The sequence below is a fragment of the Cervus elaphus genome, chromosome 14 (assembly GCF_910594005.1).
Source record: "Cervus elaphus chromosome 14, mCerEla1.1, whole genome shotgun sequence".
Classification (NCBI taxonomy): Eukaryota; Metazoa; Chordata; class Mammalia; order Artiodactyla; family Cervidae; genus Cervus; species Cervus elaphus.
The window spans coordinates 34,654,947-34,678,048 of NC_057828.1; the positions used below are offsets into that span (position 1 = coordinate 34,654,947).

At 43.9% G+C, this 23,102-nt stretch overlaps 1 long non-coding RNA gene across 2 annotated transcripts in view; it reads left to right on the plus strand.

Annotated features, from left to right (window-relative positions):
• Positions 1 to 23,102, plus strand: part of LOC122708252 — a 40,982-nt gene that overhangs the window by 12,546 nt on the left and 5,334 nt on the right. The gene's annotated exons all lie outside the window — the stretch shown is intronic.

Sequence of the window (23,102 nt, forward strand, 5' to 3'; positions counted from 1 at the left end):
AGGTGGCTTTCCGGGGTTCTAGGGATACATGTAGAAAATGCCCTTGGAAATGACTCACCAGCTACCTTTGAACCAACAATGCTTAAAGGTCACATTTCCCCACATCCTTTGCCAGTATTTGATATAGTCTGGCTTTCTCATTTTTGCCAACTTGATGTATATAAAGTGGCATTTTGTTAACTCAGTATGATTCTCCCCAAATCCTAGTGTCCATCATCATCTTTGCTAGGACTGAAGGGAACATAATGTATCAAGTGTTGTGGTAAGTGTATTTCTACATGCCTTACAGTCTTTCTTTTCTTGACATAAGTTTAAGAAAAGGGATTTTTGTGTCTCTTGTGCACAGCTGTATTTCCAGAACCTAGAAGAGTGTTTGGCTCACAGTTAGTGCTCAGTAAGAATTTATTGAATGAATGGATAATAATAACTGTAAGCTGCTATAATGATGGTGATGATGCATATAAAGTAACTAGCACAGTGGATGGCACATAGGCCTCAATAAGTGTTAACTAATACAGTTGGTTCTTCTTAGCATTAACTCATGTCACAAAGGCCCCATGTCTTTGCTGATGCTGTCTGTATTCACAGGAAGAAGTTAGGCCACTGATTCTCCAAGCTGGTTGAGCGCTGAAATCACCTGAGGAGATGTAAAAGTAACTGACAGTTAGTCTCTCAATATGCAGCTCACCTCTTGCCTCTCATCACAAAATGCTATTTAATTTACAAAAGGAAAAAGAGTTCTTTTACAGCAGAGAAGTCTGGCAGACACCATCTTAATTAAATGATCAAAGTAAATGTCATCGGTAACAGGAAAATAAACAGTGGACCACCCAAAAGGATGCAATGAGAACACAGCATCATTTCTGTGACATTCTTGTCAAAGAAGAATGAACCGGATCCCTTCGTAAGGAAATGTTGGACAGACCCAAGCTGAAAGACATTCTACAAAATAATCTTCAGAAGTGTCAAGGTCATGAAAGTCAAGGAAAGGCTGAGGAATTTTCCAGACTGAAGAAAACTAAAGACACCTGACCAATAGCTGTAACTCGTGATTCTGAGTTGGACCCTTTCCTGTAAAGAATGTTATTTGGACAACTCGTGAAATGTGAATGAAATCTGAGGACTAGTTAATAGAGCTATAACAACATTAATATCCTGATTTAGGGTTTTCTATTGAATTGGACACGACTGAGCGACTTCACTTCACTTCACTATTGAGGTTATATAGGACGAAGTCTTTGTTTGTGGGAAACACACTAAAATGTTTGGGGAAGGTGGTGCACCAGGTTGGCAAATTACTCTCAGATGGTTCAGGAAGGAATTTTTTGGATTGTATTTGTATCTTAGTTCAGGCTGCTATAATAAGGTACCACAGACTGGGCAGTTTCATCAGCAGAAATCCATGTCTCACAGTTCTGGAGGCTGGAAGTCCAGGGCCTGGGTGCCAGCACTGTCAAGTTCTTGGTGAAGGCTTGCTTTCCGGTTGGCAGGTGACTGTATCCTCATTTCACAGAGAGCAGAAAGAGGAAACAAGTCCACATGTCTCTTCTTACAAGGGCACTAATCCCATTCATGAAGGCTACACCCTCATGACCTAATTACCCCAAAGGTCCCACCTCCTGGTTACCATCATACTGGGGGTTAGGGTTTCAACAGATGAATTTGCAGGACCACAGACATTCAGTCCAGAGCAACTTCCAACTGTTTTGTAAATTTGCACTTGTTTGAGAAAATATTATTAAAAATGCTAGTTGGTTCCAATTTAAAGTTGATTTAATTGGTGTGGGGTTGAGCCTGGTCTGCAGGATTTAAAAAGTTTCCGCAGTTGTGACTTGTGCTGCCAAACTTGAAAATGACTGTGTGTGCTGTGCTTAGTCACTCAATCATATCTGACTGTGACCCCATGGACTGTAGCCCACCAGGTTCCTCTGCTCTTGGGGATTCTCCAGGCAAGAATACTGGAGTGGATTGCCATGACCTTCTCCAGGGGGTCTTCCCAACCCAGGGATTGAACTCAGGTCTCCCACATTGCAGGCAGATTCTTTACCATCTGACCCACCAGGGAGTGACTAAGTTAGATCATTTCTGCAAGATGATGAGTTCATTTTTTGTGATCTATTATTTCCCATAACCTGAAAGCCCAGAACTGGGCAATGGTTGAGAGTGGTGGATCTTCATGTTCAGGTCTGTAAGCTCAGGAAAAGGCCAGGCTATGTGAGAGGAGTGAGGGTCAGCTTCCCTCTTGGGGATGGAAGTGCCAAGACTGGCCAGGACTACCTCACCAGACCAGCAATGCTTTGACACCTGCAGTTGAGCCCCTGCATCATGGAGAGGATCTTGGATGATGGCTGAAAAGCTCACTTGTCGGATGAGACCAGGTTTCAAGTCCTGGTTTTGCCCCTCCCTGGCTGGGTGACATGGATAATTCACTTCAGTTTACAAGCCTTAGATTCATCCCACAAACCTCCTCACAGGATTATCGTGAGGATTAAATGAAATCATTAGGGCATAAAAATCAGCCAGCACAGTGCCCAGAATGGAATAAGCATTCAATTCATGCTAGCCGTGTAATATAATATCAGCATAATGTAAGAAGGAGGTGTGTGATTTCCTGAAAATATTAATGTTACCAAGAGTTTTTGAGTGTGTGTGTGTCCTGGGAGATTTTGCAGCCCAAGAAGGGGAATAGTGTGCTGACAGCTACATCAGTTAAGAGAGTTAAGACCCCAGGTGGGTGGGAATAACCTTGCCATCTGTCCTTCCTCCCTGCGGGCAGGCCTGGCAAACTCTGAGAGGTGAGTGTGGGGCCCGATGTGGGGGCCTAACTTTGGCCAGACTCCCCTCAGCTACAATCTCTTCACGACCAAAGCGTTAGAGAAAATTCCTGTTCTTAGGAGGTGTAAGGTCCAGAAGGGAGTGGTGAAATTAGTGGAGAAAAGAGGGCAGTGGTGGCAGGAAGAAGCCCTGGGGACAATCTAATCTACCTTTTTATCTGAAGATTTTGAAGGGCACAGTCCACTTTCGACAGTGTCTTCCGCTTGCATCTTGCTAGTACAGAGCTGCGGAGAACAGTTGTTTGAAGGGGAAAGGAGGTTAATTGTTTTAACTTGAGCAGAGCAAACTTGGAAAGTGAGAAATCCTCCCTCTTCCAATAGGTCTCTGGTCCAAAACCACACCTGGCCTCGCATCCTTCTAATGATAATCCCCACAGAGTTCCAGGTGTTCAGCCCAGTGACTGATGGTGAGCCCTGCCGAGTTCGGAGGGACAAGATGGAGGCTATATATAAATCCGACAAAGTTTCAAAAGGTAAAAGACGCATGACCGATTACGAAAGCCTACGCTGCTCTGGGAGAGTGCCGAGGCTTCGCTTCTGCCCTGGCTGATCCGCTGTCTTTGTTCCTTCTTGGAAGACAAGGCAGTTTCTCCACCGCAGCTCCCCATTTGTGAAAAGAGGTGAGATTATCCGCCCTGTGGGACTCATCTGGGCGAGGCACGTTTGAAGGCCCCAGGGCACGAGAGCGCACTGCGCTCTGAAGGGCGGGTGCCAGGACTCCCAATGGCAAAGGCGCCAGGGCCAACTGACCCCCCCTGAGGCGTCTGAGAGCCCGGTGGGGAGGGCGGGCGGCAGGCCACAGCTGCGGTCATGATGAGGACTGCTAGGAGGACTGCCCGGTGGAGGCAGCTGTGAGCCGAGGTCAGCGGGCAGCTCAGAAAGTAGTCGGCAAGACACGGCCTCTTGGAAGGTGGCGGCTGGCATGGGGCTCTGCTCCCAGCTCAGCTGCCGTCACCGAGCCGCACGCATCGGCAGGAGGAGGCCAAACCAGGCTGATGCCAGGAGGGAGGAAACTTGGGAAAGTCGCGAAAGGTGAACGCAGAGCCACTCAACAAGATCCCGTGTCTAGAATTAAGATGCGCCCTGTTAGCGCGTATGGTCTAGGGCCAATCCAGGCTCTCCAGAGAGGCAAAGGCTGAGATATCACCTTCCCTAATCCCTTTATTTTATATAATATAGGTGAGAACTCAGGCCCAGAGACTACTTGCCCAAAGTCTCACAGCTAAAGAGCAACAGAACAGCCAGTCATTTCTTACTTGGTTATTATATTCAGTATAACTTAGGCTCCCTAAATGGTTCATACAGGCTCTTTCGCTAAGTCGTGTTTGACTCTTTGTGACCCCAGGGACTGTAGCCCACCAGGCTACTCTGTCCATGGGATTTCCCAGGCAAGAATACTGGAGCGGGTTGCCATTTCCTTCTCCAGGGGCTCTTCCTAACCCAGGGGTTGAACCTGGAGCTACTGTGGCGTTTTCTTTTCTGTGTGTGTGTTTTTTTTTTCCCACCCCCCACAACCCTGAAGCTCTCCTAAAAGCGGCTAGGTCCCTCTCATCTCTGCTAAACAAATGCTGTCTCTACCTAAACCAAAATAAATAAATCAAGACCAAGCACCACTTAAGGGCAGCATTCCTCTCGATCATCTCTCTTGTGTCTGCCAAGTAAACCACTTAATGCAAACAAACTCTACTCCCACGCTTCAAAAGTGATGTTGATTTTTTCTGATTGTGACATTACTTTGCTCATTATGGAGAGTTTGAAAATCATGTGGAAGTAAAACAAAGAAAGTGACAAAAGAAAAGTCACTTGTAATCCAACAAACTCTGGAACAATCTGTGTTAAAATTTTAGTCCTTTTTTTTCAAAGACCACTTATTAAAACAAAACAAGCTCAAACTAATAACAACAATGACATTTTGGATTTTTTTCTGTTCCGATATTAGAGCAGGAACGTTTCCATGTGATTAAATAGACTTTGAAAATATAATTTTTAATGTCTGTAAATTATTTCCTCACTTAGCTCTCTCTTTGTTTCTATAACCAGATTCCTATTGCATATTCAAGTTTCCAAATTCCCAGTATTATATGTAATTTGGTGATTATCATCCTTGCACACAGATTCCTATCCACATCTCAGACATCATGGACATCTCAGACATCACCTGGACCGTTAAGGCTGTCCAGGTGAAATGGTCTGAAAACTGCTAATTCTGAAGCTAGTGGAAGCTCAAGACATCATTGAGGTTGCTGCTAACTGGGGGGGTCTGGGTCCCTTGGCCTCCTCTGTTCCAGGTCTGGCCTTCCTCTGGGCTGCCTCAGTCCTGACCACATTTACCCTGACAAGGGACTCAGCCCCTTCTCTGCTTTTCACAGGAGAAAATCATTCAAACAAAACTGTGATGTGTTTAGAAGATATTGCTGAAGATTTGGGGGTCCCTGATGTCGCCACTGGGTTGTCCCTTCCTTCCCCCCTTATTCTATTCATCCTGGCGCAGTCTTCCCTTTCTGTCATGCAGTGCTGTGACCTTATTATCATTGGTATGGCATGAGGCCATCTAATACCCAGGCCCTTAAGAGTGGGGCTCATCTTCTACCTAAGTAATCATCTCAGCAAAGACAGTTCTCAGCCATAGAGGAATTCTAGTGCCAACAGTGAATTCTTATATGTAGAAGAGATTGGAATGTTCCAGGGGAGAGACTGAGTTGAATGGTATAAAAAGTAGGCATTGAAAGATGTTTAAAGCCTAGACTTAGATGTGGGATAATAGGTATAAATAACATAGAACTAGAAAAAGTCATTTTAAAATCTGTATGGAATCACTAAAGACCTCAAATAGCAAAAATATCTTGAAAACGAAGAATCAAGCTGGAGGAATCACACTCCCTGACTTTAGACCATGCTACAAAGCTACAGTAATAAAGCAGCATGGTACTGGCACATAAACAGAAATATAGACCAAGGGAACAAGATAAAAAGCCCATAGAGAAACTCATGTACTCATGGTAAATTAATCTACAACAAAAGGAGGCAAGAATATACAATTGAGAAATGACTATCTCTTCAATAAGTGGTGCTGTGAAAACTGGACAGCCATGTGTAAAAGAATGAAATTAGGACATTCTCTAAAGTCATATACAAAAATAAGCTCAAATTGGATTAAAGACCAAATGTAAGACTGGAAACCATAAAACCCCTAAAGAAAAACATGGGCAGAACCCTCTTTGACATAAATCAAGGCAATATATTTTGGGATCTGTTTGTTAAATCAAAGGAAGTAAAAGAAAAAATAAACAAATGGGACCTAATTAAACTTAAAAGCTCTTGCACAGCAAAGGAAACCATCAACAAAACAAAAAGACAACCTACTGAATGGGAGAAAACATTTGCAAATGATCTGACCAATGAGGGGTTAATATCCAAAATATATAAAGAGCTATACAACTCAATATAAAAAAACTATAATTTAAAAAATGGGCAGAAGACCTGTGTAGCCATTTTCCCAAACACATACAGATGGCCAACAGGCACTTGAAAAGATGGTCCACATTGTTAATCATCATAGAAATTAAAACAAGAATAAGATATCACATCACACCAGTCAGAATGGCTATCATCAACAACAATACAGCAAATGTTGGTGAAGCTGTGGAGGAAAGGGAACCTTCATACAATGTTGGTGTAAATGTAAATTGGTACAGCCACCGTGGAAAGCAGCATGGAGGTTACTCAAAAAACTAAAAATAGAGCTGCCATATGATACCAAGCAATTCCACTCCTGGGTATATATCTGAAAAAACAAATAAAAACAATAATTTGAAAAGATACATGAATCCAACGTTCAGAGCAGCATTATTTACAATTGCCAAGATATGGAAGCAATCTAAGTATCCATCAATAGATGAATGGGTAAAGAAGACATGATATGCATATGTGTGTGTGTGTATATATATATATATATATACACACATATGTGTATATATATACATATATATGTCTTACAATGGAATACAACTCAGCCATAAAAGGAAAGAAATTCTGTCATTTGTGATAACATGGATGGACTTTGAAGGCATTATGTTAAGTGAAATAAGTCAGACAGAGAAAGACAAATATTGTATGATATCTCTTGTAAGTGGAATCTAAAAAATACAACAAACTAGTGAATATAAGTTCCGTCTAGTCAAGGCTATGGTTTTTCCAGTAGTCATGTATGAATGTGAGAGCTGGACTATAAAGAAAGCTGAGCACTGAAGAATTGATGCTTTTGAACTGTGGTGTTGGAGAAGACTCTTGAGAGTCCCTTGGACAGCAAGGAGATCCAACCAGTCCATCCTAAAGGAGATCAGTCTTGAGTGTTCAATGGAAAAACTTACGCTGAAGGTGAAACTCCAATACTTTAGCCACCTGATGCGAAGAGCTGACTCATTAGAAAAGACCTTGATGCTGGGAAAGATTGAAGGCGGGAGGAGAAGGGGACGACAGAGGATGAGGTGGTTGGATGGCATGACCGACTCAATGGACCTGAGTTTGAGTAAATTCTGTGAGTTGGTGATGGACAGGGAGGCCTAGCATGCTACAGCCCATGGGGTTGCAGAGAGTTGGACACGACTTAGTGACTGAACTGAATTGAGTGAGTATAAAAAAAAGGAACAGACTCACAAATACAGAGAACAAACTAGTGGTTACTAGTAAGGAGATGGGAGGGGATTAAGAGGTACAAACTACTCTATGAAGTAAATAAACTACAAGGACATATTGTACAGCACAGGGACTATAGCCAATATTTTATAATAACTATAAATGGAATATAGCCTTTAAAAATTATGAATCACTATGTTGTACACCTGAAACTTACATAATGTACATCCACAGTACTTAATAAGAAATTGTCAAAAAAAAAAAAAAATAAAGAGCCAGTTATTAGTTTCAACAACAACAAGAAGAATGTAAATAACAGCATAAGTATTTTTTTACAGTGCCAGACTTGAAAGTCACCATTTTAATGTGAACAGCTGACTTAGTCCAAGGGCCTAGGCCTGGGCTACCATTTGCCTAAAAATAACCTGAGAATGATTCATTAAAAATGATTAGAAAATGCAAAATCAGTAGAGATTCTCCTCTCCTCCTAAACCATGCCCTTAACCTTCAGCCCCCTCCCCTGTCCCCTGTCCCCTGTCCCCTGTCCCAAGCCTTGCCCAGGTGACTCAGCAGACACATCACATTACTGGTGTGCCTCAACTCTTCTCTCCAGAAGAACCACCTATTCGTGTAGCTGTAGGACCAACTGTAGATGCTTCTAGAAATCTGTTACTTCTATGACTGATATATGTATTAAAATGGATATGAACTATGGAATGACTGGATAGTTCCTCATACTAAGTTTTGCTTTTTTAAATATTTATTTTTATTTACTTATTTATTGGGCTTTCCTGGTGGCTCAGTGGTAAAGAATCTGTGTGACAGTGCAGGAGATGTGGGTTCAATCACTGGGTTGGGAAGATCCCCTGGAAAAGGAAATGGCTACCTACTCTAGTATTCTGCCTAGAAAATTCCATGGACAGAGGAGCCTGGCAGGTTACAGTCAATGGGGTCGTAAGAAGAGTTGGATGTGACCTAGAGACAAAACAACAATCTTAATAATTAAAAATGAACCTCTAGAAAATTATGAGTTCAGTCGCTCAGTTGCAAAATGGGGAAGGCTGGCAGAATGAACCTTCTGGAGGCAAGGATGGAACTCAAGAGGCATGTTGGTGCCCTTAAGTGCCTAAGTGGTGCACTTCATTCAGAAGGTGTTTATGAAGGTTCAGATGTGTTTCCAGACATCAGTGACCCTGTGAGACCAGTAAAAGTTTTTAAGGACAAAAACATTGAAAAACTGGAACCCAGACCAAATCCCAGGGGAAAAGACACATGATGGGGACCTCATTCATGAAGAAATTGTGGAGCCTATAGGTCCTGAGGATTCGAGCATTCTGAGGCCAGCTCTGGGACACAGAAAAGGAACCCAACTGTGTAGGGCAGGAAATGTTCTGTGGACACATCAGCAATTACTGATGCAAAGTGGAGGGAGCAGGCCTCCCTGGGTCTTTTTTTGAATGTCTGTTGCCCAGCCCTTTGTCTCCTCCGAAGGCTGCCTCCTTGGGGTCCACCAGTGTCAGTTCTGTTGATTGAGCTTGATGTCTCTTGCTCATGGGGTTGGTTTTTTCTCATGTAGTCGGTGTCTCCTGGTGGGGGTCAAAACTGCACTCAGGATTTCCTCATGTTGCCTGTGCCGCCTCAGCCTGGGAACTGGAGAGGGGGAGGCAGGCTGTGAGGTGATGTGTCAAAAGGGCTCCCTCCTTTTCAGGGGTACACCTTTCAAACCTAAATGTCCCAGCTCATGAGCCCCCCAAGGCTACCCCACCAGGCACAGCGATGGCTCCCCAGGCCAGCCCTGTGCACTTGGCGGGCAGCACCAGCAGGGGGCTCCACCTGGGGGCCCTGTCTTCTCACCGTCCTGCCTCGTACTGTAGCTTCCTCCTTTAATTCCATCCTTACCTGCCACCTGGGTTTTGAGGATTTGGCATAATTTCTAAGTCATTAAGAGCATACCCTTGGTTTCCTTGTGTGCTTGTGATTTTAAAAAATGTCTTTCTAAAAATACTGTTTAGGGATTTGTTCTGATGATTATCATCAACAAACCTCCCAGTAGAACAGTCTAAATTCCCAGTTCACAGGAAAGGTGCTCAGCATCATTAATCATCAGGGAAATGCAAATCAAAACCACAGGAGATATCACCTCACACCTGTCAGAATGGCTATCATAAAAAATAAAAAAGACAGGAGAAGACAAGTTTTGGTGAGGATGTGGAGAAAAGGGAAAGAAACCTCATGCGTACACTGTTGGTGGGAATGTAAATTGGTGCAGCTGCTGTGGAAAACAGTATGGAGTGTCCTCAAAATATTGAAAATGAAACTATCATATGACCCAGCAATTGCACTTCTGGGTGTGATATCTGCACCCGCATGATCACTGCTGCATTATTTGTAATAACCAAGACATGGAAACAGCCTAAGTATCCACTGATGGATGAATGGATAAAGAAGATGTGGTATATATATTCAGTGGAATATCATCCAGCAATAAAAGAAGGAACTCCTACCATTTGCAGCAGCATGGATGGGCCTTGAGGGCATTATGCTAAGTGAAATAAGTCAGACATAGAAAGACAAATACTGTATGATGTCACTTGTAAGTGGAATATACAAAAAGCCAAACTCATAGATACAGAACAGATTGGTGGTTGCCAGAGGTGGGGACAAGGTTGTAGGGGAAATGGATGAAGGTGGGCAAGAGGTATAAACTTCCAGTTACAAATAAGATCTGAGGTGTAGTGTATGGCATGTTGACTGTAGTTAATAATACTGCATCATGTATTTGAAAGCTGTTAAGATCTTAAAAATCTGCATATACAAAAATCTTAAAAATCTACACACACAAAAAATTGTAACTCTGTAAATGTGTGGTGAAGGATGTTAATGAAACTTATGCTGATAATCATTTAGCAATTTATACAAGTATAAAATATTATGTTGTACACCTAAAACTAATTCCAGTGTGATATGTCAGTTAAATCTCAATTAGAAAAAAAAAGAAGAGTAAAACTTCCCTTTCAAAGGAAGGGTCTCTTCAAACATATCAGATTCCTCTGTAGCAGTTCCTTTCCCTTTCCAGGGAAGGAAACTAGTTCTCTAGCTTCGTGTTGTTACTGGTTTTGGACTCTGGTATAAAGTGCCACTAAGTTCTTATGGCCCAGATTGTGGGAGAAAACAAGCTAATGAGAGTTCATGTAAGGGGATTTGAGTATAAAGGTGAAGAGATAGACAGATGGACAGAGAGATCCTCCTAGGGCACTTGTAAGCTCCAGGACAGAAATGACACTTGGAAGAGTATACGTGGGGATGGGACTGATTTGGGAGGGGTCAGATGAGGCAAGATCCATACCCCATGCTGGGCAATGGGCAGTGAATACTCTGTTACATAATTAACTTACTCATTCAATCCACACACATTATTGGATGTTTCTTCCATAATGAGGAAGGCAAACGTGAACAAACATTAGGGCCCACACCAGTGCACCCTTGTGAATTTCCCCAGAGTTCTCTGTGATTTCTTCCACAGTGCAGTGTAATTCATGAATTAAGGCACACCCTCAACACAACTTCCCTCACTTGAGAAGCCAGCTTCTGGGTTGGGGGTTCCCAGGCCTTGTGCTCTGACCAACTGGCTAAAATCTGGGGGGATTCCCAGCACCACCTCAGGTTCCACAATTTGTGGGGATGACTCACAGAACCTAGGGAAGTGCTGTACTTTATTGCACAGTTCACCGTAAAGAATGAAAATGGGGACCAGCCAGGGCAAGGCCAGGAGGGGCCTGATTATGCTTTTCCCGTGTCCTCAGGATTTGTTACTGTGTCAGCACGTCAGTGTGTGACCACCAGCCAGGGAGGCCTGTGCATGTCCCGGGTGGCCAGAGTTTTTACTGAGTTTTAGTTACGCAGGGATGATCCACTGAATCGTTGGCCACAGTGACTGAGCCCCAACTCCCCTCCCCAGAGGCTGGGCTGACATCCAATGGCTCAAAAGTCCAACTCTAATCACATGTAGGTCTTTCCAGCTCTGCCAGCCCTCATCCTGAAATGACCTAGGAATCCACCACTGGTAACCTCATTAGCATAAACTCAGAGGTGGCCTGAGGGGCCACCATGAATAATAAGACTCCTGTGACGCCAGGAAGTCCAAGGGTTTAGAGGTGACCAGGGACAAAGGCCAGTCAAAATCTTTACTGTAGCCATCATCTGTATAGAGGCTTCCCTGGTGGCACTATTGGTAAAGAATCTGCCTGCCAGTGCAAGAGGTACAAGAGATTTGGGTTCTATTCCTGGGTGGGGAAGATGCTCTGGAGTAGGAAATGGCCACCCACTCCAGTATTCTTGCCTGGAAAATCCCATGGACAGAGGGGTCTGGTGGGCTACAGTCCATGGGCTTGCAAAGAGTCAGACATGACTGAGCAGAGCACACACGTAATACATAATATATTACATATATTATATATATACACATAGCCATATATATCATATTTAAAGCTGATATATTTAATATATCATATTAAAGCTGATAGTGGCCCCGCTTCCACTGTCAGCTATCACAGTTGAACGTGTGAGTGTGAGCTCCCAGTCCCGAGGGCATTCTGACACCCCCACCCTCTGGTCTCTGGCTACCTCCTGCACATTGTTGGCACTCAAACATACATGCCTGAATTTCCAAAATCCGTCTTTATCAGCCCACAACAAAGACTAATCATTTTGTCAGCAGTCTCAGTGCACTGACAATCACCTTTGCTTTGTCAGATCATATGAACTTCAGCTCAGAACGTTTGGTCACCTTACCTTTGATTCCTACTCTCATTTGGCTGATATAAGTAGTTTATAACATGAGGAAAAACTCTGAAGGAAAACCTCACCCTCTTATACCTTCCAGACAGAAAGACGGTGACTGCTGCCCCCTCTCAGTGAGAGCGGGAGGAAGAGCCGCCTCCGTAGGGGTGACTGTGGAGAAAGGCTCTTGCGCAGGCTGGTCTCTATGAGAGATGCTGGGGCAGCCCAGAGAGGACCAGAAGGGGGGATGACTGTGGAGGTCTGGCTCGGCCTTGGAAGGAGAGCCTCGCTGGGCAGGACAGGAGCGTGACCTTCTCTTCTGTCCCCTCACCTGCCACAGGCCCTTCCTTGGTCCCCTCACCTGCTAACACACCAGCTCACTGCTAACATTTGGGAATCTGAAAGTGGCTTCCTGAGGACAGGCCTAGATGAACAAAACTTGGAAACAGGTGGAAGCGGAGCCCAGCCTGGGGGGCAGATGGCCTGGAAATCTGAGTCATAGCTTCTCACCACCCACCCAAGGATCTGATGTCCTTTTGGCTGGCATGCTGTTTTCTCTCTGCAGAACTATTGATCCTGCTGCCAAATGTGCCCTAAGCCTGCCTCCTGCATCAATGAGACATGTGATAAACTGTAACTGGAGGACGGAAGGGGCCAGCCCATGGGTGGGAAACCTCTGAGCTCAGGCTAGGGCCTTGGACATTCTTATCAGTAGACCCAGCACCGGCTAGTCTGCCAACCCAGGCCAGGCAGAAATTTTAGCGTAAAGTGAGGACTGCAACATTTGGGCTTGTTCACCAAGTCCAGAGCAAGGCACCAGAAATTTCTGGCTTCCTCCAAACAGCTGCACAGAAGCAGCGGCCAAACCCATCCTGTGTTTGATGAGTCATCCCGAGTCAGCCCTGTGCCGCTCAGGCCTCTACGGGTGCTTCCTCAGCAACTGCATCTGGCTCAGGCTTTTTCCAGAAGACAAGGTAGCCAAGTACTCAAGCTCCGGCATTAATGGGCACTCTGTGACTCCAGGTAAGCAGAGTTTAACCTCCAAAAGCTCACTGATGTTCCTTGTTCCTCATGACTGATTTGCTGGCCCTATGAAGAAAGGCTGAAGAAACTGGTTTTACTTGCATCAGGAAAGTGAAAGCTAAGGAATTTGACAGTGTGCATTTAGGAAAGCATGGAGCAGTGTGAAGTCCTCTCCCTTTAAGCCTAAGGCTCAGGCTTTATTCTAAAGGAGGTTAGGTAGCAAAACAGGCTTTGAGTCTCTGAAAAATGTCTTACCAAGTATAGTGAAATAGTCTACTTCTTTAGAAATATTAAAATATATTTATGTGTGCCTACTCAGTCACTTCAGTTGTGTCTGTGGGTCTTTGTGACCCCAATGGACTGTAGCCTGCTAGGCTCCTCTGTCCATGGGATTCTCCAGGCAAGAATACTGGAGTGGGCTGCCATGCCCTCCTCCAGTGGATTTTCCCTGTGTCTCCTGCATTGCTGGTGGATTCTTTACCCGCTGAGCCACCTCATATTTATGTGTATTTGGGTATAAAGTTTACAAATCACCTTTTATATGCAGTCTTATCTAAGCATCACAAAACTCTAAGAATCAAGCATTTATTATGACCTCTACTTTACAGATGAAAAAACAACTTCATTAAAATGAAATGATTTGCTCAAGCTTGATGCCTTGAAAGGTGGACAGGCGCTGAGATACAGAACAACATTCTGACTCCAAACCCAATCTATATCCTCCCCAAACAGTCAGATCTATCTTCTCAAGATGTCTGCAATGAAAGCTTGTCTAAATATTTGAAAGATTCCTTCAAACAACCTGTGTTTTATGATGTTTGGCAGTTGATTTTCTCTAAACTTGCACATTGGTAAGATGGCCACAAGATGGCAGGGTAGCCTCGATGATTGGTGAATTGGCGCCATCTCTTGCACCAGTAGAGGGCTGTAGCTCCTTGTTTCAAAAAGTGAGAAATGAAAACAGAAAAAGAAAAAGCAAAACAATAAAACTTCAGTGGCTACACTGATGAAATGGGATGGTGGGAGGTGTTTTTTTCTTTTCCTTTTTTAAGTTAGCCAGTGAGAGTTCAAACAAACAAGTCTCCACGTTCACCACCATGTTTGCTTTTGGAGGCACGAGGTCAGGGCTCGGGCCAGCCGCCTAGCCTACATTATTCATCTGTCCAGCTCCAGCCCTGGAACAAATGTGAAGAAATGAAGTAGCTCCAGTGGAGGGGAAACAGTGTTGTTATTGTTGTTGGTGACACTTCTATGTGCCAACAAACATAAAAACATACTTTGGAACCCAGAATGGGCTTGTCAGAGGGAACTTTTGTTCCATGTTTGGGCTGGGAGGCTTCCAGATAGAAATCAGGCTGGCATTTGAACTTGGGGAGGCAAGGAGAGAACTGAGCACAGCAGCTACTGACCCGAAAGGTCTGGCCCTCGGCTGCAGCTTTCATCTGGGTGTTCTCTGACTGCTGTCCATGTGGGGCCGAGCTGCCAAACTGGGGTCACTGGCCCGCATGGCTACTAGGGGGAGGAGTATAGGGCATGCAGTCCAGGACCAGGCACTATCCACAAAGGGGATGAACAGGCTTTGGATTCTGAGCTTTTGGAAGGTGGTCCTCACTTTGGGGCTTTGGGATAAGAAAACTAGTCCTAATTCTGCAGGATTTATTTGCTGTCAGGCCCCAATTATCCCAAGATAGTTGGCAGCATCCTTAGGATCCCTTTACTACATGGACTAATTGCTCTAGGGATAAAGCCATCCTTAACCGTGTCTGCCGGTGCTAGTTTTGGGTAGGTAAACTCATGTTGATGCCCGTCTAGAAGGCATAATTCAGAGGGCCAATTATGTGACTGCTGCCACATAATTCAAGGTGGAGGGCCTGTCCAAAGCTGTCCAGGGGCTACTGTCTCTCTCTACAGATGGACTGGACTTACACTAGCATGGTGTCTATTTGGAAAGAGGTAAGCTCCATGAATTATGACCGTGGTGAATGTCATTAAGACACGGTAGAACTGGAAGCATCCCATGCATGTAAATTCACTGCTTCTCACATAACCGTCCCCAAGGCCACGGTCTCACAATGTCAAGTCTCACTTTACGTTAATCTTTAAAGCTGGAAGAGTATCTTAGAGATGACACGGCCAAAATTTCCATATCTGTGTGGGCAAGTTCCCTCCCAGGAGTAGTTCAAGGATGGTGGATGATGAGCCCCTTATTTTACAAATAAAGGAACGGCTTCAGTCACACTCCTAATTGGGGCTGGAACATAGCTGCCAACATTCAGGTTACTGCTGTTTCTACTCCGTCTTGCTTCCTCCACCTGCAAACCCCCACAATAATTTTTTTTCTCTGTAGTAAACAATGTTTATGTAGTTGTAATGTAAGAATTATCAACTATTGATCTAAATAAAAATATTTTAAGTACAATTTTTGATGTAATTATATTGGGTGGATGGGGGAGATAAATGTGTATCTTTTTAGAAGGGAGATGAGGTGATGAAAGAGCTCAATAATCATTCATGTCATCCATGATAGAAAATCAATAGGTAACATGAAAAAATTTTTTATATTTACAATTGGAAAATAGTCACTTAATTACTAGTTGCTTTGGGCTGTAGGATTTTGTTGGGGGGAAATGGTAGACAGAAGAAAACCCCCACAATAATTTTAAAGCCTTATTTTAACCTACAATTTGCTTCAGGACTACACAGTAACAAGCCGGATGTAACCTGGAGAGAGTCCCTCTTATTTCCAAACTTCAGATTCATTTGAGTCTCAATTTCAACCACTGGGCCTTGTGAACCTCAACTGACTCAAGAGCTAAAAAGTTTAATTTCCACCATTCAGCTTCAGATTTATGGATATTTGCGATAGAGGAACAGAAGGTATTCGATGGAGCAGAGGTTGACAACCTCTTCTTTTTTTCCTGAGAAGGGCCAAAGTGTAAATATTTTAGGCTTCATGGGCCATACATTTTCTGTCACAGTGATTCAGTTTTGTGGTTCTGGCATGAAAACAGCCAAAGAGGATTTGTAGATGAATGAGCATGGCTGTGATGCAATATAACTTTACTTACAAAAACAGGCAGGGGTGGGGAGTAGGGGTGAGGTGGGACAGATTTGGCTCTTGGGCCGAAATGTACTGTCCTTCTGCAAGAGAAGGCTTCCCTGATAGCTCAGACAATGAAGAATCTGCCTGTAATGCAGGAGACCCTGGTTCGATCCCTAGGTTGGGAAGATCTCCTGGAGAAGGGAATGACTACCCACTTCAATGTTCTTGCCTGGAGAATTCCATGGACAGAAGAGCCTGGCAGGCTACAGTTCATGGGGTCCCAAAGAGATGGACACAACTGAGGGACTAAAACAACCCAACACTGCAAGAGAAAACTTGGTCTCCAACTTACCCTTCTGCAGCACATTCCAGATCTAAGCAAAGGGATTTTATTCATCTTGCAGAGTATATTGGCATTCAGTTGTCTCCACCCACCTTAATAAATAGAATTAATGTTTCCAACTGATACTCGATAATCCCAATAAAGCGATTGATTTGTATGGGGCTCTTGTGTTGATGTATCGTGCAGTTTGAGCCTGTAAGGTAGGTCAGTCAAGTCAATAAGGTAACAAAACTTTAGAGACGAGGAAACTGAGGGGAGAGGGGCTTGGGAATTGGAGCCTAAATTCTTCTTTGTCTATAGGGGCTGTGTTATGCAGGGCACTGTCCTACAGCATCTCATTTAATCCTCCCAAGATCCTGAGGATTTTTACTACTATGCCAATTTTATACATAGATCCTCAGAAAGATTAAGTGAAGTGCTCCAGTCTATTCTAGTAAGCAGCAGAGTTTCCTTTGTACCACACTGAATGTTCAACACAGGAGTAATCACCTGTTCAGGGCAAGGACGGCATACTCAGAATCTGTACACGCTTAACTCCGGCACTTCCTACACTTCGTTAGTGCTCAGTAAATGTTTGTTGAATGTTAAGTAAGTTTTTGATGGGATGGCAAGATCTTTTCCTTGCAAATGTTTATCTCATGTTCTTTAGGCTTCCCTGATGGCTCAGTGGTTAAGAACCCGCCTGCCAATGCAGGAAATGCAGTTCGATCCCTGGTGGGGTGGGGGTGGGGGGTGGAATATCCCCTGGAGGAGGAAATGCAACCTATTCCAATATTCTTGCCTGGAAAATCCTATGAACTGAGAAGCCTGGCAGGCTGCAGTCCATGGGGTCACAAAAGAGTCGGATGTGACTGAGGGACTAAACAACAACAACAGCAATGTTCTTTTTTTTTTTTTTTTTAATGTTTATTTATTTTTGGCTGCACTGGGTCTTCGTTGCTATGCAGGGGCTTTCTCAAGTTGCAGCAAGCAGGGGCTGCTCTCTAGTTGCAGTGCACGGGTTATTCCCATTGTGGGAGCTTCTGTTGTTGGGGAGCACAGGGTCTAGAACACTCTGGCTTCAGTAGTTGCTGCACGTGGGCCCAGTAGTTACAGCTCATAGGCTTAGCTGCCCTGAACAGCATGTGGGATCTTCCCAGATCAGGGATTGAACCGGTGTGCCCTGCATCACAAGGCAGATTCTTAACCATTGAACCACCAGGGAAGCCCAGCAATGTTCTTTTTAAGAATAATTATCTGCAGGAGCAGGCCCACATTGGCTTGACCCCAGCTCTGAGTCATTAGGTGCAGAATTTCCCCTTTACTAGGAAATGTCAGGAATGGGCGGTGGGGGTAGAGGAGCCTCCCCAACGCCCAGCACCCTCCCCAGGCTAGAGCCCCTGCTGGGGATGCTGGGCTGTGGGAGGAGATGGCTGGGAGCAGGGCTTCCAGTTCCCTCCAAGTTCCCACCAGTGGCTCGGTGGTGAAGAACCCGCCGGTCAACGCAGGAGCTGAGACTTGGGTTCGATCCCTGGGTTGGGAAGATACCCTGGAGGAGGGCATGGCAACCCACTCTAGTATTCTTGCCAGGAGAATTCCACGGACAGAGAATCCTGGTGGGCTATAGTCATAGGGAGAGGGGGGGACCTGGGTTCTGACAAGATTGGGAAGATTCGCTGTTTTCAGATTTTGTCAGGGGCAGGGATGGAGGATGTGAGTGGTAAATTTCTGAGCTGCAGGAAACGGCCCATCCCAGCCTCTCCTGTCAGGAGGGCCGGCTCCCTGCTAAGAGGGCCTGTAGCTTCCTGCTCCGCCGCCCCCTCACCCCCCAGCCCACAACAGATTCACCATCTTTAAGGTTTTCTGTCTGTAAAACAAGGACGTGGGATGATAGTTTCAAAAGAGCCTGGGGCTGAGTGCTTGGAGAGTCAGGGCTTTTTTGGGAGTGGGGAGGTAGTGATCTTATTTTAAAAATTTAATCAGTTCTGACCACTTTATAATAGAAAGAATTAATTCTTTGTCATATTGGGTGCTAAGTGATTATCCAGTTTTGGCTTGGAAAGAAGTAGCTTCAGTCGTGTCTGACTCTTTGTGACCCTATGGGCTGTAGCCCGTCAGGCTCCTCTGTCCATGACAAGGAGATTCTCCAGGCAAGGATACTGGAGTGGGTTGCCATGCCTGCCTCCAGGGGATCTTCCCGACCCAGGGATTGAACTCGCATCTCTTATTTCTCCTGCATTGGCAGGTAGGTTCTTTACCACTAGCGCCACCTGGGAAGCCCAGGTTTCGGTTTACCTTTTAAATTTTTTTTTTTTTTTTTTGACAAAAGAAGCAATTAATGTAGTTAATTCTAGAAATACTTTTCATGATTTTTTTATATTGTTTTAAAATATTTTTCCTTTTCATACAGAGACCAAGCACTCATGTATTATTTTCAATGGTTTTATTCTTTACACTTAAGTTTTAAAATAATACCTTTGTTTTTAAATAAAATTAATACATACCCATTAAAAAATTCAGCTAGTGTATGTGTGTGTATGTATATAATTTTCATGAGAAATTAGAATGCCACATTTACATCCAGTCCCATTACCTTCCCCAGAGGCAACTACCATTAACAATTGATGTGTGAATTCTTTCGACTTTCTTTAAAGTTGTGGCATTTATTTTTACATAAGGTAAAACACACACACACGTATACTTAGCATTCTATGGCTTGGTTTTCTTCACACAACCCTAGCTCTTGGAGATCTTTCCATGCCAGTGCACAGAGCTGTACCTTATTCTTTTTTTTTTTTTTTTCCTTATTCTTTTTAATTGCATGGTATTACGTATCACACATGTACTGTAATTTACAATTGACTTTTAAATTCATCTTTTGTGTCAATGAATGGTGTGAGATGAGGATCCAAATGGATTTCCCTCCCCCAAAGAGCTGATTTTCCCAACAGCAACCCTTTCCCATGTGTTGGGAAGAGGGGATGTTTTAATTTAGAGCCTGCTTTCTAAGTCAGCACAGTGGACAGTACTTTCTAAAGATAAGGATGACAAAATGTGCCTGCCCCTCTCTGGTTAGATAGTGCATTCCTGTATGGATCATATTTGATCTCACAGCGACTCTATGGCACCTGAAGTTACTATTTTTAAAATTTTACACCTGAACAGGTGAGATATAAGGTATAAGGGGTGAGGTCAAGGGGCCACCTAGAGTCACGCAACTAAGTGTGGTCTGGGGCTTGAATTCAGATTTGCTCATGTCCAACTCTGAGCTCTCCTGGCCCCTGAGGCCAGGACTGGGAAGAGTTTCAGCATGTCAAAGCCATGAAGAGGGTGAGCACCTCTTTCATCCTTCCTCCCTGCCACCTACTCTTTTTCCTTCTTTCTTTCAACAATTATTTATTAAGTGTCCTTGGTGTGACAGGCACTGTGCTAGGGTTTGCCATAGAAAAGCTTCAGAACTTTCAGAAACTGCTAATTCTAGGTTTCAGCTGCTTCATCTGAATACATGGCCTATGAGATACGTTTAAGCCCCATGATTCTATAAAAAAAGGTTCTTCCAATTAACCAGGAAATTAAATCCAGCAAATCACCCATTTCCTGAAATATTTTGTTTAAAATCAAGGATTTACTGTATTATTTGGAGATCTGCTTACACTCCCAGCATGGGAAGGGATTCTACACAATCTCTTGTTCTGTCTGGCCTCTTGCAGGTGATCGATACATTTTTCAGAAGAAATGTTGCCTAGTCTCTCTGCTTCTCTCTAAAATAATAAATGTTTATTATTTCACAGTCTCTGTGGGGCAGGAATCTGAGCATGACTTAGCTGGGTTTCTCTGGCTCCGGTCTCCCCAGGCTGCATCGTCTTGCCCTGGGGGAGGACCAGTTTCCAAGCTCATTCACTGGCTGTGAGTAGGATTTGCTGGCAGGATTCTGCTTCTCACTGGCTGGTGGCTGGAAGCTTTAATTCCTTCTCTGAGAGCCTTTCCCACAGGGCAGCTCCCAATGTGGGATATAACATGAGGACTGACTTCCTTTAGAGCAAGTGAGTAAGAGAAGGTGTGTCCAAACAGAAGCCACAGGCCTTTTGCACCTCACTTTGGATGTAAGATCCCATCATCTCTGCCACTTGAGGTGGGAGCAACGGGGCCTGCTGACTTCAAGGCTGCCGGTCACTGTAGGAGTCGCTGCTCCTCAGCAGAGATATAGAGAGGATAAGAAACTCTGCTCAGTTGTACAAGTGGCAGGGGGGAGATGGGGGACAGCCTGGTAGTCTGGCCACCAGGTTGCTCTCAGCCTTGCTCTGCTCTCCTGCCTCCCGGTTAGAAGGCAGAGTGGACAGCTCCTGTACTTAGGGCCAGCGGGTGTGGGTCACACGGGGAAAGTCTGACTTGGGCTGGCATCTCCTTTGGGAAACGAACAGAGGAAAAGCTTTCATTAGCTTAGTTATAATAGGTTTTGTGTTAAAATCTGAAATACATGGACCTAATAGTGATTTTCCAAAAAAAGAGAGTGCAAGAGAATAATGGAGAAGGGTACACGTCCCCCATGGGGCTTCCCACGTGGCTCAGTGGTAAATAATCCAAGTGCCAGTGCAGGGACCTCAGAAGACACAGGTTCGATCCCTGGGTCGGGAAGATCCTCTGGAGGAGGAAATGGCCACCGACTTCAGTATTCTTGCCTGGTAAATTCCATGGACCGAGGAGCCTGGTGGGCTACCGTACATAGGGTCGCAAAGAATTGGACACCTCTGAGAGAGTGGCCACATAAACTCACTTCCCAAACATTCTTTCCCCCGGTCCTTTACTTTTCCTCTTCAGAAGTAGTCCCAGGTACCACATTCTTGTGCATCCTTCCAGAGATATTCTGTGCTTGTAAAAGCTGGTGGGAACAGCCCCTCTTTTTAAATACATGCATGAGAGTAAGAAGAGGCCACACAGGGTAAGAGATGAGAAGGAGCCATCCAGTGTTTATTAAAAACAGCAAACTGAAGTCCTACAAATCAAGAAGAGACAGATGATAAGATCACCTAACAAGAAAATGGACTAAAGACATTTTGCAAAGGAGAAAAGGAACATGGCCACTACATATGAGTTGATGCCGGAATTTACCCATCCCAATCGCAGTGAGACCCAAGCACGTCTCATAATGCAGCGAGGATGTGAAGGGTGGAGAGCAGTAAGAGCTACTGCCCGCAGTGTGTGCGTGCCTCAGTTTCCCCACAGCTCCGTCAGCATGTGGAGTTGTCACTGCATCTTGTTTTCGCTGTTCTCACAGGTGACCATTCTAGATTGTTCCTTTAAAAAATGCTATTGCTAAAATTTGTTTTGAAAAGCAATGAATATATAACATGTGGAATTTCTGTTTCTTTGTGAGAATAAGCAGATTTGATCTGAGCACTTTGATTTCAACTCTGATTTGTTTGTTTGAGATTTTTTTTTTCTTAAGAAAAAGTAAAAACAGGGGAAGCCCTCTATGCATTCTTTCACATTCCATTTCCACTGGCTCAGAGATAATGGCTTATTCTGAATTTGCTTATCACTTCCACAAATATTTTAATGTTATTTCTATGCATAATAATATATAATACTGGTTTTCATGTTTAAGGCTGTATCTGCATGTTATCATACTTACATATCATCAGGCAGTAAAGTTTTCTTTTTTAAAAAATTTGACATGGTATCTTTGAGGGTACTCTGTGTTAATGTATACAGCTCTAGTCTATTCATTTTAACTACTGTGTAGTATTCTGTTGAATCACAGTTTGTTTATCCATCATTTCATCAGTGGGTTTAAGTTGTCTCCATTTCTCTCCTGTTATAAGCAGTACATCTCTGCGCATCTCTAGGAGTGGAATTCCTGTATCAGATGTGTGTCTCTTAACACACTAGCCCTGTTCTTCAAAGGGCTTATACCAATGTTCACTCCCCCTGCAAGCTTATGAAAGGCCCCATTTCTTTTCTCTACCTCTTCACCAGCACTTAATATTGTTAGCTTTCCTCTGTTTGTCAATCTGCTTGGTGGGAAATGGCATTTCAGTGGTGACTTAATTGGCAATTTCCTGATTACTGGCTTGGTTAAGCATCTTTTTGTATGCGCATTAGCCACTGGGTGTCCTCTTGTGAAAGGTGCATCCTCATCTCTTGTCCATTTTTTCAACTAGATTGTTTTTCTTGCTGACTTGTAAGCGTTCTTCAAATATTCTAGATTTTCATCCCTTTCCACTTGTACAGATCACAAACATCTTCCCTCGTCTTCATAGTCTGCAATTTGCCTTCTGGTTTTGCTTGTGATTTTTTTTTTTTTATAAAAGTTATTAATAACAATATAGTCAAATTTACCAATCTTTTTCTTTATGACTTGTTTTTTGTACTTAGTTTGAAAATCCTTCCCTACTCTGAAAACGTAAAACTATTCCCTTCTGTTTTCTTCTAAAAGTTTTGATATATATTTTTCACTTGGGTATTT